The sequence below is a fragment of the Callithrix jacchus genome, chromosome 21, assembly GCF_049354715.1.
Source record: "Callithrix jacchus isolate 240 chromosome 21, calJac240_pri, whole genome shotgun sequence".
NCBI lineage: Eukaryota > Metazoa > Chordata > Mammalia > Primates > Cebidae > Callithrix > Callithrix jacchus.
The window spans coordinates 50,775,678-50,788,746 of NC_133522.1; the positions used below are offsets into that span (position 1 = coordinate 50,775,678).

The 13,069-nt window shown below is 43.2% G+C and overlaps 1 protein-coding gene across 13 annotated transcripts in view; it reads left to right on the top strand.

Annotated features, from left to right (window-relative positions):
• Positions 1 to 13,069, top strand: part of ADARB1 (adenosine deaminase RNA specific B1) — a 139,898-nt gene that overhangs the window by 41,678 nt on the left and 85,151 nt on the right. For 5 of the 13 annotated variants that reach the window (XM_008986805.5, XM_078358777.1, XM_078358780.1 and 2 more), the window contains exon 2: positions 1,177 to 1,250. The exons of 5 other annotated variants lie outside the window; for them this stretch is intronic. The gene's annotated coding sequence lies outside the window, so the exon portion shown is untranslated. Of the gene's footprint in view, positions 1 to 1,176; positions 1,251 to 10,466; positions 12,660 to 13,069 lie in introns of all 13 variants that reach the window. 3 more of the 13 variants (XM_078358773.1, XM_078358778.1, XM_078358781.1) reach the window with 1 other exon arrangement.

The following is a 13,069-nucleotide window of genomic DNA, read 5'->3' on the forward strand; positions in this document are numbered from 1 at the left end:
TATGGAGTCTCGCTCTGTCGCCCGGGCTAGAGTGCAATGGCGCAATCTCACTGCAATTCACTGCAACTGCAGTGAGGTTGCTCACTGTAACCTCCGCCTCCCGGGTTCAAGCCATTCTCTTGCCTCAGCCTCCTGAGTAGCTGGGATTACAGGCGCCTGCCACCACACTTGGTGAATTTTTGTATTTTTAGTAGAGATGGGGTTTCACCATCTTGACCAAGCTGGTCTCGAGCTCCTGACCTTGTGATCCACCCACCTCAGCCTCCCAAAGTGCTGGGATTACAGTTGTGAGCCGCCAGGCCCAGGCACGATTTAAGGCAATCAGATGTCCAGTGACAAACAATATTTGAACTTAGTCTATTCCTTTACCCTAGAAATGCAGAAATACATGGTTTTGGATGGTTGGCCTCACTCGTTGGTGGGCACGAGGAGGTGGTCTACTTTGGTGCTAATGACTGACTGTGAGTCACAGAGTGAGTGAATGCGGGGCCTGCTGTGGTCGGATAGCTCTCTGCTGAATTGGATCAGCAATGCACCGACTTCCTCACAGGGCATTTGCCAGTCAGGGTGTTGTCTCTGGATCACTGAATTTGTCCCTGTCAGAGCAAGGAAAAGAAACCCAGTTAGATTGTCAGTATCATCAGATGCCATTTACATCTCAGTCAAATTAGCAGTTAGATCACTGACTTCTTACAGGTATAGATCTTTTGACTTCAGCATAATCTCTTCCCCTTTTTCTGCATCTTCGGGTTTTGAAGGAGTTTTAGTATGTAAATGTTTAACATATTTACCTGTTTACTATTTAAACTGAAAAGTTGAAATAGCTTTTAAAATTTGTGTCTGTTAAACCCAAGGACTCTTGCAGAAGTTGTGTGCTTTTCCTTCTTTCATCTTACTGCATGTAAGGAATTATTCACTTGCTCTAAAGTTCAAATGTGTGAGTCTGTGGTGCTGTTACATAACACGTGATATTGTGGGTGGGCCCAAGAGCCCATGGCCTTGGTTAGTGGGACTTAGCATCTCACTTAATATCTGGGGCCAGGATGTCACCACATTAAGTTTTAGGGATACTTGCTCCTCTTTTAAGGGGATTTTTTCCTCAGCAAAGCAAAATGCTGAAGAGATATATATTTGTAAATTAACTGATTTCACCTTTGTCATCCTCTTTTTCACAAGGAACCGTGTGTTGCATTCTTGTGGAGTGGAGACAAAGTCTTTTGCACAAGGTTGGGGCATCCTGGGGTGAAAAGGTAAGTGCTTTCGGGGTTGCTGAATACGATGGTATCTACTGCGCATCTCTCAGTGTTCCCAGGGTGAAATTCCTCAGGTGACAGTGACAGGAACAGCTGCTTGTCTGAGCTCATTTTTGTCTTCTGAACAGGATCAGCCTTGGCATTGGCCTTTTCTCCACCTTCAGCCCCAGGATAGGGCTGGCCTGGGCACGGCCTGTGCCTGTGCTTGCCGCACAGCAGCGCTCTTGCCTGCCTGCCCTTTCCTTGGCTGCTAAGTCTTTGGAGAAAACTCTACATTGGTGAGCTTCTTCTGAAAGATTTAATCTTTTATTTAGAAGCAAAATATGTTTATTGTGAACTGTGCATACTTCGCAGAAATGCATAACTGGGAAGAGACATGATTAGTCCCATTGCATAGAAGCAACTTTTGTTATCATTTTGTGTGTTTTCTTTGTGTCTGTGTTAGTTCCTTCTCACACTGCTATAAATACATACCAAAGACTGGGTAATTCATAAAGGAAAAGGTTTAATGGACTCAGAGTTCAGCATGACTGAGAAGGCCTCAGGAAACTTACAATCATAGTGGAAGGGAAAGCAAACACGTCATTCTTCACATGGCAGCAGCAAAGAGAAATGCCCAGCAAAATGGGGAAAAGGCCTTTACAGAACCGTCAGGTCTCGTGAGAACTCACTCACTGTCACGAGAACAGCATGAGGATAACTGTCCCCATGATTAAGTTACCTCCCACAACACATGGTGATTATAGGAACTACAGCTGAAGATGAGATTTGGGTGGAGACGCAGCCAAACCTTATCTGTCTTTTTTTCATGTGTGTATATATTGTTTTCTTTTCTAAGCATAGTTGATAGACTGGTTACTCTACCTATTTCTGTAGCCCTCTCAGATCATTGAAACCAGATGTTGTACAAATTAGCAGATGACACTGGCACATAGAGGAATGGTTTGTATTTTAATTTTCAGTATATAACATTTTAGTAACGCTTGTACTGGAAATGTTTTCTACCCATATCCTCAGGAAGCCATGTGAAGTAGACAGCCTTGCATTTCGTGGATTGCTCTTGCGAAGGATGAAGGGAGCAGTTCTGTTGGATGCTCTTCCCAGATACCTTCTCCAAGGAGGCTTAGCTGCTGCCCTTTCGAGTTTCCTGGGAGGATATCCCCAGGACTCTCTGGCTTGTCCTTGTGAAGTTGGTTTGCTTTTTGTGCCAGCTTTTTAGGAATATAAAATGTTGTATGTGTACATAGGAGAAATATAGAGGGATATATACCCACTGCTGACACAGTTTGTGTCAACACTGGTCTCCGGTATATCATAGGTGAGGAGTTTTTGTTATGTATATGGGATTTCTGAGATACACACGGGTTTTCTGTGCACATCACTCTGTAATGCAGCCATCCCGTCACACCTTGCATGTCAGTGCACATAGTGCCTTTCTCCTCATAGGACTAGGACACTTTATCTTTTTTCTTTCACGGTGAAGAAAAAAAACTTTTTAAAAATTCTGACTTTATATAACTAATACAATGCTCACGCTACATCACTTGTTACAAGAACATGTTGTTCTGTCCTGTAGATATACTGCAGTTATTTAAGGATCTCCTATTGATAAGGATCTCCTATTGATAAGGAGATCATTAAATAACTTGTAACTATCTTGAAAAATGGAAGTAATACCGGCACATGGTAAAAAAAAAAACCACATTCTAGTTCATGAATAGGTATAAATTTAGAGATTTCCTCTTTCTGCTTTCTCTCCTTTCCCCACAAGGTGTACAGGTAAACAATGTATAGCTTGTGGTTTCTTCTCTTGTATTAAGTTCTTCTTGTAGTCACCACTATAGCTTTAACTTTTCTATTTGTGAGTTCATGTTGGGGGTCAACAGGCAGTGCCTTCACACTCTTACTTTTGGTGAGATTTATATTGACAAGGCTTAAAACATTTGAGTGTTCCCCATCTATCATTAGGGTCCCTGTGCTTTTTCTGCCAGTGTAGTCTAAACATTTTAATATAAGGAAAGCAACATTTATAGTATTATGATAATATATTTTGCCATAGAACCAAGTGGTATGAAGTGGAATTCTGCGTCACCAAACCTTTGTCAATGAAAGAATATTGAGATGGAACTTCAAGTTTCTCTTTAGGTGTCTGCTATTTCTGGCTGCCTCAGATGCCATGGCTTCTCCTATCCCATGGTATTTGTTTCTTGGATTCTATTTTTGTTTTCCTGGAGCACCTCCTTAATCCACTTCCTTACAGAATGCATGGCTGACAGACTTCTTGGGTTTTTGCACATAATGTTCCAACATGCAGTTATTTTGTTCTCATACTTCTTGATAATTTGGTGGGGTCTAGACTTCTAGGATCATGTAATTTTCCTTTTGAAATCAGAAAATACTCTCTTATTTTCCAGAGTCTAGTGTTGTTAATGAGAAGTTCTATGTCTGTTTGATCGTTGTTACTATTGTGGGGAAATGTCTTCTACTCTCTCCTTTTCTCCCTCCCTGGGCTACAAGTCCTGACGGTTTGATTTTTCATTACCCTAAACCCTGATCTGCTTCTCTTTCAGCCTGCATGTCCATACTGAGATCACCCCTTTGAAAACCTCGGGCTTTCTTTGGAGAGGGATTCTCAAGTTTTAGCCCAGGAATAAAAGTGCTACGAATGGCTCCTACTTCTTGGGATCTTGGGAAGACCCCTCACCTCTGTTGTCTTGCTCTGCAGTTTTCTCTGCTTTTCCATGTCAACCTGCTTTCATCTGCCTTATGCCCTAAAAGCCCAGGCAGGCTTTCTTGCCTTCTGCTAAATCCCTCTGTAAATTTTTAGCACCATGTAGTATTATGGTTCATTCACCACCAAAGAGTATCTCTTCTGACATTTTAACAGAGTCCTGAGAAGGATGGAGAGAAGATACTGTGTACTTTATCACCATTTTGGATTCAAAGCCCTTTTAATTAATTAATTAATTTACAGGCAGGGTCTTGCTATGTTGCCCAGGCTGGAGTGCAGTAGTGTGGTCATGGCTCACTGCAGCCTCCACCTCCTGGGTCAAGCAATACTCCTGTCTCAGTCTCCTGAGTAGCTTGGACCCCAGTCACGTGCCACATTTGACTGACTGATTTTTAAACTTTTTGTATAGATGGAGTCTTGCCATGTTGCCTAGACTGGTCTTGAACTCCTAGGCTTAAGCCGTCCTTCCACCTTGGTCTCCCAAAGTGCTGAGCCCGCCACTGTGCCTAGCCTGAAAGCCTTTATAGATCACTGTCGGTGGCAAAATTAGTGCCTTGGTCACCTTTACCAGTGGCTGTTCTTGTTCTCCAGTAGAAATATCAGTCAACATTATCAAAGAATTGGGATGAAGTTAAATGAGCCAATTCAAGTCCATTGGATATATAAGTCCCCATGAGACATGTTGTGCTTCGTTACATAAGAGTGTGGCCATAAACTTAAAAACAGCCGGGTAACTTTGTTACCTTTGCCTTGGTGCAAGTGAGTTAAATTTCATATATTCTTACTCAGCACATCACCAATAAATGTTACAACTGCATCACAATCTAGGGGAGGTTCTATATATCTGTTTTGAAATAAAGATGGAGGTGACTTACGATACTTATAAGTTGTTGAAAAATGATGGCCCCTAAAATTATAAATTTTCATTGTTGTATACCCAAACAACCCAATTAAACTAGTGTGAAAATGAGAAAACTAACATTGAAATTATAAAAGCAAGAATGTTGACAATTAAAATCCATTATAAATAAAGCTGTCATTGTTACTGAATAAAACGCCATTTCAGAGGATGAGGACTTTGTGGCCCCTGGACGCGGGATGTTACCGAGCTCTGCAGCTTTGCACAGGAGCCTCACTTCTTGGTACTGAATTAGACCTCCCTAAAATCTAGTAATACCTGTTTAGGTTATAAATTATGATTTTAGCGCCCCTTAATGATTCACTTCGTAGTTACCATGGACTAGGTCTTAGTTGTACTGAGAAAATAAAGACTATGAAACTTTGCTAAGGGCCAAAGAAAGAATTGGGTTTTGGGTCATCTCATAGTCCATGGTGAGGGCCGATTTTGGCCTCTAGTCACAGATCAGTTTGCATGTCAGATGTTGGCAGTCTTGTGGGGTATTGGGTTCTTATGAGAATCTGAATAAGTCCATTTGCATTTTTCACTATAAAAATGCATCTATGTATATGAACACACCATTTTGTATATGATTTCACACTTTTCATGGGCTTCCTGAAGCCCATTTGTGAACCCTTGGCTAAGAAAGCCTGCTCGAAGAGGAGTATGAAGCCGCCCTTCCTCTGTCTCCTCATGGCGCTCACTCAGGATCCTCACGTGTGTAAAACACACTGAGAAAGCCTGCGAAGGCCAGGCGTTTCCCTTTTGCTTTTGGCTCTGTTCATGATGGCTTTATCACGGACACACTAGGACCTCCTGAGGACACCACCCCTGCCACCACATTGCTCTGGGGCAACTTCCAAGCTTACTGTCCTCCCCAAGTAAGGGAAGGAATGTGGAGAAGCTGTGTGTGCTGAGCCTTTATTTTCATGATTGGCAACAATGCTTGTTTTCATTTTATCAGCTTCTTTATTTCTTTATCCTCCATTTCGTTGTCTTCCACAGGTAGTATATATTTGAGAACAGTGTGAGGTTTATTCTACTAATGGAAATTTACAAAAATACCAATTTGAATGATTGAGAAACCGAAGTTAAAGAACTCTTGACTAGAAATGTCACTGTTAGTTCAGTGCATTGATTTATTGTCACACCTGAAGCCAGCTGTGCATTCTTGGTATGTGTGTATTCAACTCAGGTGTGACCTACTGTCTTTTATCTATCCCTGGATTTAAATTTGCTAATTTCGTTATGATTTTTGTGTCTGTGTAAAAGCCACCAGTAGTTAATTTCTGGGACACCCTTGACGGATTTTACTACCAAGGTTATACTGGTCTCATAAAACAAGTTGGGAATGTTCTCTGTTTTCTGTTTGCTGGCACAGTGTGTGTAAGGTTTGTGCTTTCACTTTATTCAGCCAGTGCCTTCACATGCTGCTTCCTTTTATATCCGCTCTCTTTTGCTACATATTCTTTCTCTGCAAGAGCAGAGTTCTTCTGGAATGTGCCCCTTAGGGTCAACTATCTCAGGAATGATTTGTGTGGAAACATCTTTATTCTTATTGTGGAAAGACTGTTGTTAGGAGTAGAGTTTGTTTTCCTGTCTGCACACTGAAGATTTTATCCTGCTCCTCTAGCTCCTCTCTTCCCTGGACCCTGGGCGTCTGCTCTCAGCCTGACTGTCCCCCTGTGCTCCTGCTTCATTTCTCTGTGCTGTGTGTGTCTGGGTTCATGTTTATTTGTATTTATTCTGCTGCAGGTTAGTTGGGAAAATCTGTTTCTGTGAGATACAGAATACCTTTTGGTACAGATACAGATACCTTTTGGTATTTTCTGTGTCTTGTGTATCTCTGCACTGCCTTCTGGGTTACTGCTTTAGTTCTGCTGCCCAGTTTGGCCATTTTCACTTTAGCTGTGTCTAATATGCTTGCTAAAACCTGTCCACTGAGCTTTTAACATTAGCCGTTGTATCTGTTATTTATGGAGGGTCTTTCTGCTTCCCCACCCCTCCAAGTCTGACTGGCCATGCTTAGTTTTCCTGTTTCCACCTGTTTGTATTTCCTTCAGTGGTTGTTGTCTGTGGCTCATATATTGTGTGTCTGATTTTTCCAGCATGCTCGAGGCTGTTTTCCCAGCTGCATCTCCTCCTCTTGGGGTGATTGGCTTTCTGACCCCCATTGTTGCTACTAATTCTTAGGACTCATAAAGCACTTCAAATGGCAGTTACTATCAAAAATTAGAAAGAAGCCTTCTATCTTGTAGCTCCCTCCAGTTGACTATTTTCTCTTGACCTGTTCTTTACTTGCCGTGAGTGTGTCATGCCGCTTACTTCCTGAAATAATGACTGTCTCAGAACAGTGAAATCTGATATTTTACCATATTTGTTTAACTGCACTCCCGTGTAATAGTGTTGACTTTATGCCCCTACAAGGTAGAAAATGAGAGTTTAGTTTTTGGCGGAGCAGAGCCCCAATTTCCAGTCTCATTAAATGATAATGATAAATACCACTTTAAAAGGAAACACAATTGCTTCATTTAATCAATATGATGATTACTGGCACAGAAAACCCATCAAGTGCTGTGAATGATAAATGTATTTTCATACAACTTGCAGTGCACTTGCTGTTGGTAGGAGGCATGTAAAATCCTCAGTGGTCCCTCTTTTCATAGCATTGCTGTAGTGTTGGAATTTCCCTTTGTTAGTAGATAGTGGGATATAAACCCATGTGGAAACCCCCTCAACTTGACCAATTTGGGGTCATGCTATTTTCAGAAGAGGATTTCCTGAGACTAGGAGCAGTCACCCAGAGAAAGCTCTGGGAAGACGGTGGTGCTGGGGTTGAAGCTGAGCTGCTGGCCCCTGGCTTGTCTGTCAGTGGCTGGAGATCAGAGATGTGCAGAGCTGCTTATCCCGCAGTACTTCCCTTTCCCCATCCACCTTTCCAGGTGGCTCACTCCCCACCAGTTTCACAGGATTGCTCCAGGCAAATGGAGAAAACGGTGCAGGTTGAAGCTCTTGGCCCTAGCTTGTGAGCTGGCTTCTTAGCACCTCCAACCAGGTGCTTGAACATAGTCTCCTCAGTCCCTCTTTTTTTGAACATAGTGTCTTCAGTCCCTCTTTTTTTGGTGAGGAATATAACATTTCTAGTTGCCTCTTGGCATAATCTGGTAACTTTTCTGCACCTGCAGTTCATTAGCTCTTTTCTGACTGCGGCAGAGTTAGCTGGTTGCAGTGGTTGGTTAGTTGTTTCGTATGGTTGATCATACAGCAGATACTTGGTCCCATTGTGATTGTTAGTACTCTGTAAAACCAGTTGTCAGTGCTGGCATTTTTTTGTTCCATTGCCTAATTATTTGTTTTCTAATACATTTTTGTTATGAGCTGCCTTTCATAAAGATGAGTACATATCTAAGAATAATTTTCATTGCCCGTCCATGTAACTCTCACCCAGGTCAAGTAGATACTGTGTACCTCAGTTTCCTTCATGCTCTTTCCGGATGACAGCTCCCCCTCATCCATACACACATCTAATATATACTATGTGTGTGTATACATATATATTTTTTGAATTTGCTATTATTATTATTATTTGAGACAGTGTTTTGCTCTGTGGCCCAGGCTGGAGTGCAGTGGCATGCTCATAGCTCTCTGAAGCCTCAACTTCTCAGGCTTACCTGATCCTCCCACCTCAGGCTCCATGGTAGCTGGGACTACAGACATGAGCCACCCACTCCTGGCTAATTTCTTTACTTTTTGTAGAGATGGTATCTCCCTGTGTTGCCCAGGTCTTGAACTCTTGGGCTCAAGCAATTCTCCTGCCTCTGTCTCCCAAAGTGCTGGGCTTACAGGTGTGAGCCAGCATGCTGGCCTTTTTCTTTTTGAGACAGGGTCTCACTCTGTCACCCAGGCTGGAATGCAGTGGCAGGATTATGGCTCACTGCAGCGTTGAACTCCTGTGCTCTAGCAGTTGTCCTGCCTTAGCCTGCTGAGTAGCTGGGAGCCACAGGCGCACACCCCGATACCTCGCTGAGTTTTTATTTTTTTGTAGTGATGCAGTCTCCATGTGTTGGCCTAGGCTGATCTTGAACTCCTGGCCTCAAGTGATCCTCCTGCCTTGGCCTCCCAGGGTGCTGGGATTATGGGTGTGAGCCACTGTGCCTGATGATAGCTGTATTTTGAAATAATACTATCCTTTTCTTTTCTTTTTAATTTTACCATGTAAGAACGCATCTCCAATCAATGTAGTTCAGTTTTGCCTGTGGTGGAACTTTATCCAAGGAGAGTCATCAGTATATTCTTTTGTGTTTCTCTTGATTTATTAATGAGATGGATTACATAAATTTTTATACACTAAATCATGTTTGCATTCCCATCATCAATTCAACTTGATCATGCTTGATTGATCACTTTAAAAAATATTACTGGATTGAGTGTGATCACATTTTGTATAGGATTTTTACATCTGTATTTGTAACACTGGCTTACCTCTTAATGCCTCATCTTCACAAAAATGTCTTCTTGAATGTTGGATGTAACTTTCTAGAGAAGCCATCTAGGCATGGAGTGTTCTTTGTAGGATGATTTTTGTTTACTGACTGTAATCCATCCTTCCCTCCCTCCATTTCTTCCTTCCTTCCTTCCCTTTTTTTTTCTTTTTCTTAAGACGGGGTCTCACTCTCTTTCCCAGTAGAGTGTGATGATGCACTTTCAGTTCACTGCAGCCTCTGCCTCCTGGGCACAGATGATACTCTTGCCTTTTTCTGTTTTCTTTGAGCTTTCTTTGTTTTTCTCTTCCTGACTTGAGGTAGGTGCTCACTAATATATACACACACATATATATATATATATATATTTTTTTTTTTTTTTTTTTTTTGAGACGGAATCTTGTTTTGTCACCAGGCTGGAGTGCAGTGGCCTGATCTGAACTCACTGCAACCTCCTCCTCCCAGGTTTAAGAGATTTTCCTGCCTCAGCCTCCTGAGTCACTGGGACTTCAGGTGTGTGCCACCACGCCCGGCTAATTTTTTTGTTTTTAGTAGAGACAGGGTTTCACCTTTTTGACTAGGATGGTCTCTATTTGTTGACCTCATGATCCGCCCACCTCCCAAAGTGCTGAGATTACAGGCATAAGCCACTGCGCCTGGCCTACTTTTTTTACTCCTATTCTAGTTTGAGCACTGAGCTATATACATTTCCCTCTGATGCACTGCTTTATCTGTGTGCCACACAGTTCCATACATAATCTTTTCTAGTTTTAAGTTCTAAATATTTTCTGTTTTCTACTGTGATTATTTGGAAGTATATTGCTTAACTCTCAAATGTATGGGGACTTTCTAGTTATACTTGGGCTATTAATTTCTAGGCTTGTTGTGTTATGGTCAGAGGATGAGCTCTGTCTGATTTCAGCCACTTGAAATATGTTGAGATTTTCTTTATGGCTGGGGTATGGTCTATTTGTAGAGGTGGCACATGCGTCTTTGAGGAGCTGATGTTTGATGCACTGTTAGGAGGGTCTTGTGTGTGGCCGCCGTGCAGCTTGTTAATTGTAATGCAGATCTTCCATCTCTCCATTGTTTTGTTTTTTCAGATGCTGTCTGCTGTCTGTCACCTGCTCCTCTCCCCTCCCTCCATGACAAAAAGACTCCTGTATCTTTGACCATCTTTTACTGCACCCCTACTGTGATCTTAGTCATGGGGCCAACACTCTACATCTGTTCCTCCATTTAATCCTCACAGCACCATCTGCAGCGGGTGTTCCTTGTGTCCTCATCCTGTCCTCATAGGAGCAGGCCTGGAAGGGGCTGAGTCACTGTTCCAGTCACTTGGCTGTGAGGCTGCAGTCTAGGGTGGTGGCCTGGACCCCTCTTTCCTGGAAGCCGTGCTTTTACTGAAACCCCTTGCAATCCCCCTTCAAGTATGGCACTTTTACCTCCGTTGGTTTGAATATACTCAGATTAGAGGCAACCATTCTAATACTTGATGTTTAGACTTTGCAGCTTCCAAAATCCACCCCACATATCACCTGCTCCCTCCCCAGAGTGGCTGGGCTTCCCATCCAGTTTCCCATCCTGTAGACAGCCTAGGGAAGTCAGATTTCTTGGCCAGGCTTGCAGAATTGGTGGGATGTGATGTGGGCACTAGAACCCAGTTCTGTAAATCCTGGTTTCACGTCCTTTCCGCTGTCTTTTTCTTTCTCTGTTTAGGCAGTGGTCTTTTTGGTGTGTAAAGCTTCTAGAATGGATTTTATTTCTCTGTGGCTCTTTGGATTGAGGAAGGGGCTTGATGCCATCTGCAGAGAAGCCTGCTCAACTCATGCTCACTCAGGGCCTCACTCTCTGCCCACTGGGGAGGGGCTGTGGCAGAGCTGGATTCTGATTGATAGGAAGCAATGCTGAAGGTCAGAGGCCAGCACTCTCACACTTGAGAGTCTCCACCCAGGCATGGTGATTAGGTCCACTGGGAGGGTGGTTTGGGAGCTTAAATCTGGTGTGGTGATGAGGGGATTATTGATAGTGGGGATAGTTCTGGATATGTGGCCCACATCCTCTGTGCTGGACAAGATGACTCTGTGACCTGTAATTCCAGGCTGATAGAGCATTTTCAGTGACAGCCCATTTGGTGGTGCTAGTGTAGGACACAGGTGAGCCTGTCTCTCTGTGTGTCTTAGGCCTGTCCCAGCAGACGAGCTGACGTATGTACTAGATGAATATCAGCCAGTCACAGGTGGGAGGTTTGGAAGGTAGTCTCCAATCTCCTCTGAGGACTGCAGCAGTGACTGGGGCAGCAGAAATGCACTCTGATGGCCTGGCCAAGTCTGCACAGCAGGAACTGAGCCACATTCACATGCACCTCATCCTCCACACTTCACCTCCTTCCTCCAGGTTCCCACTCCAAAACCCCCTCATCCCTGGAAACAGCTCCAAGAGACTTCTTTGGAACTCTGCAGTGGAGAAACCCATTGCAGACTTCTCCTTCTTTTGGATATCAATTTGCTTCTCAAGAAGAAAATGTTAATACTCCATATTGAGATTTCATACATATATTAGCATGTAGAAACATTTTCGCTAATGGCTTGCTAGTAGAAAATGTTTTCACCTAGAGCAGAAACGAGATGGAGATACTGCTTCACAGCCTCTGCTCCAGAAGCAGAGGTGGCCTGTAGCTTCCAAACCTCTGCAGAGCAAGTGCAGGGATTGTGCATCTCTGTATCTGGACTCACATTCACATGTGTGCATGCCTAGGGGGCATGTGCGTATTGTAAAAAAGATGAGTAAATCTGAGTACTTTTTATATGAGTACTTCTGCCTGAGACTTCACTCCTCAGCGTGAGGCCTGGCACCGCTGATGCCAGTATGCTGGGCGGCAGTGATCTGGCTGCGTTTGTCACAGTGCCTCTCCCTGCCATGGGCAGATGGAAGAAGACAACATCCAGTGTGCAGATCCCCTTTACAGATTCGGAAGAATACATTCAAAATAACTTAAACTTGTATTTAGGAAGACTTTCAATGAAGAGTATTTATTGTTATCAAGTTCACTTCTGAAATGAGGAAAGAGCTTTTGATACTGAATGAAACAAGTGTGAAGTCACTGAATCTCTGTTACACATAGTGGAGCCTTTCAAGCTGGCATGGAGAGCTTAAGAAGCACCTGAGGGAGACTGACACTGGCCACCTGCAGAGTCCTGCTTACTGCAGTGTTGCTAAGATATTTTCTTATTCCACTCACACTGAAGGAAGCTGCCTTGGGATCAGAGCAGACATAAAGCTAGACAAATTTCAAGGTAAGTAAAAACCTGTAAAGACCTGATGAAATCTGACTGGTAGAAATGCCTTTTTCTTGATGCAAACTGCTTAATTAAGCCTTTTGGCTTGCCGCCTTTGAAAGGTGCCTTATTGAATAATTCCCAGCACAGATTATCTGTTACTATTGTATTTCTAATCTTCCTGCAGCCTTAGATCACTCATGAGACCCTTCTGCTCTTTCTGGGGTGGTGCCTGCTGCCCTCCAGTGGCATATGTGGCACCTGCCATCCTCTTTGGGGTCACACCATTTCTTGAGTCAGTGCTTCATGCCAGGCACTAGACTTGATGAAAGCCATTTACCATCAATTATTATTTTCTTAGAAGTAATTAAAAGAAAATTTCCCTTAATCCTGGTACTTGGGAGGCAAGGCAGGTGGATCACTTGAGG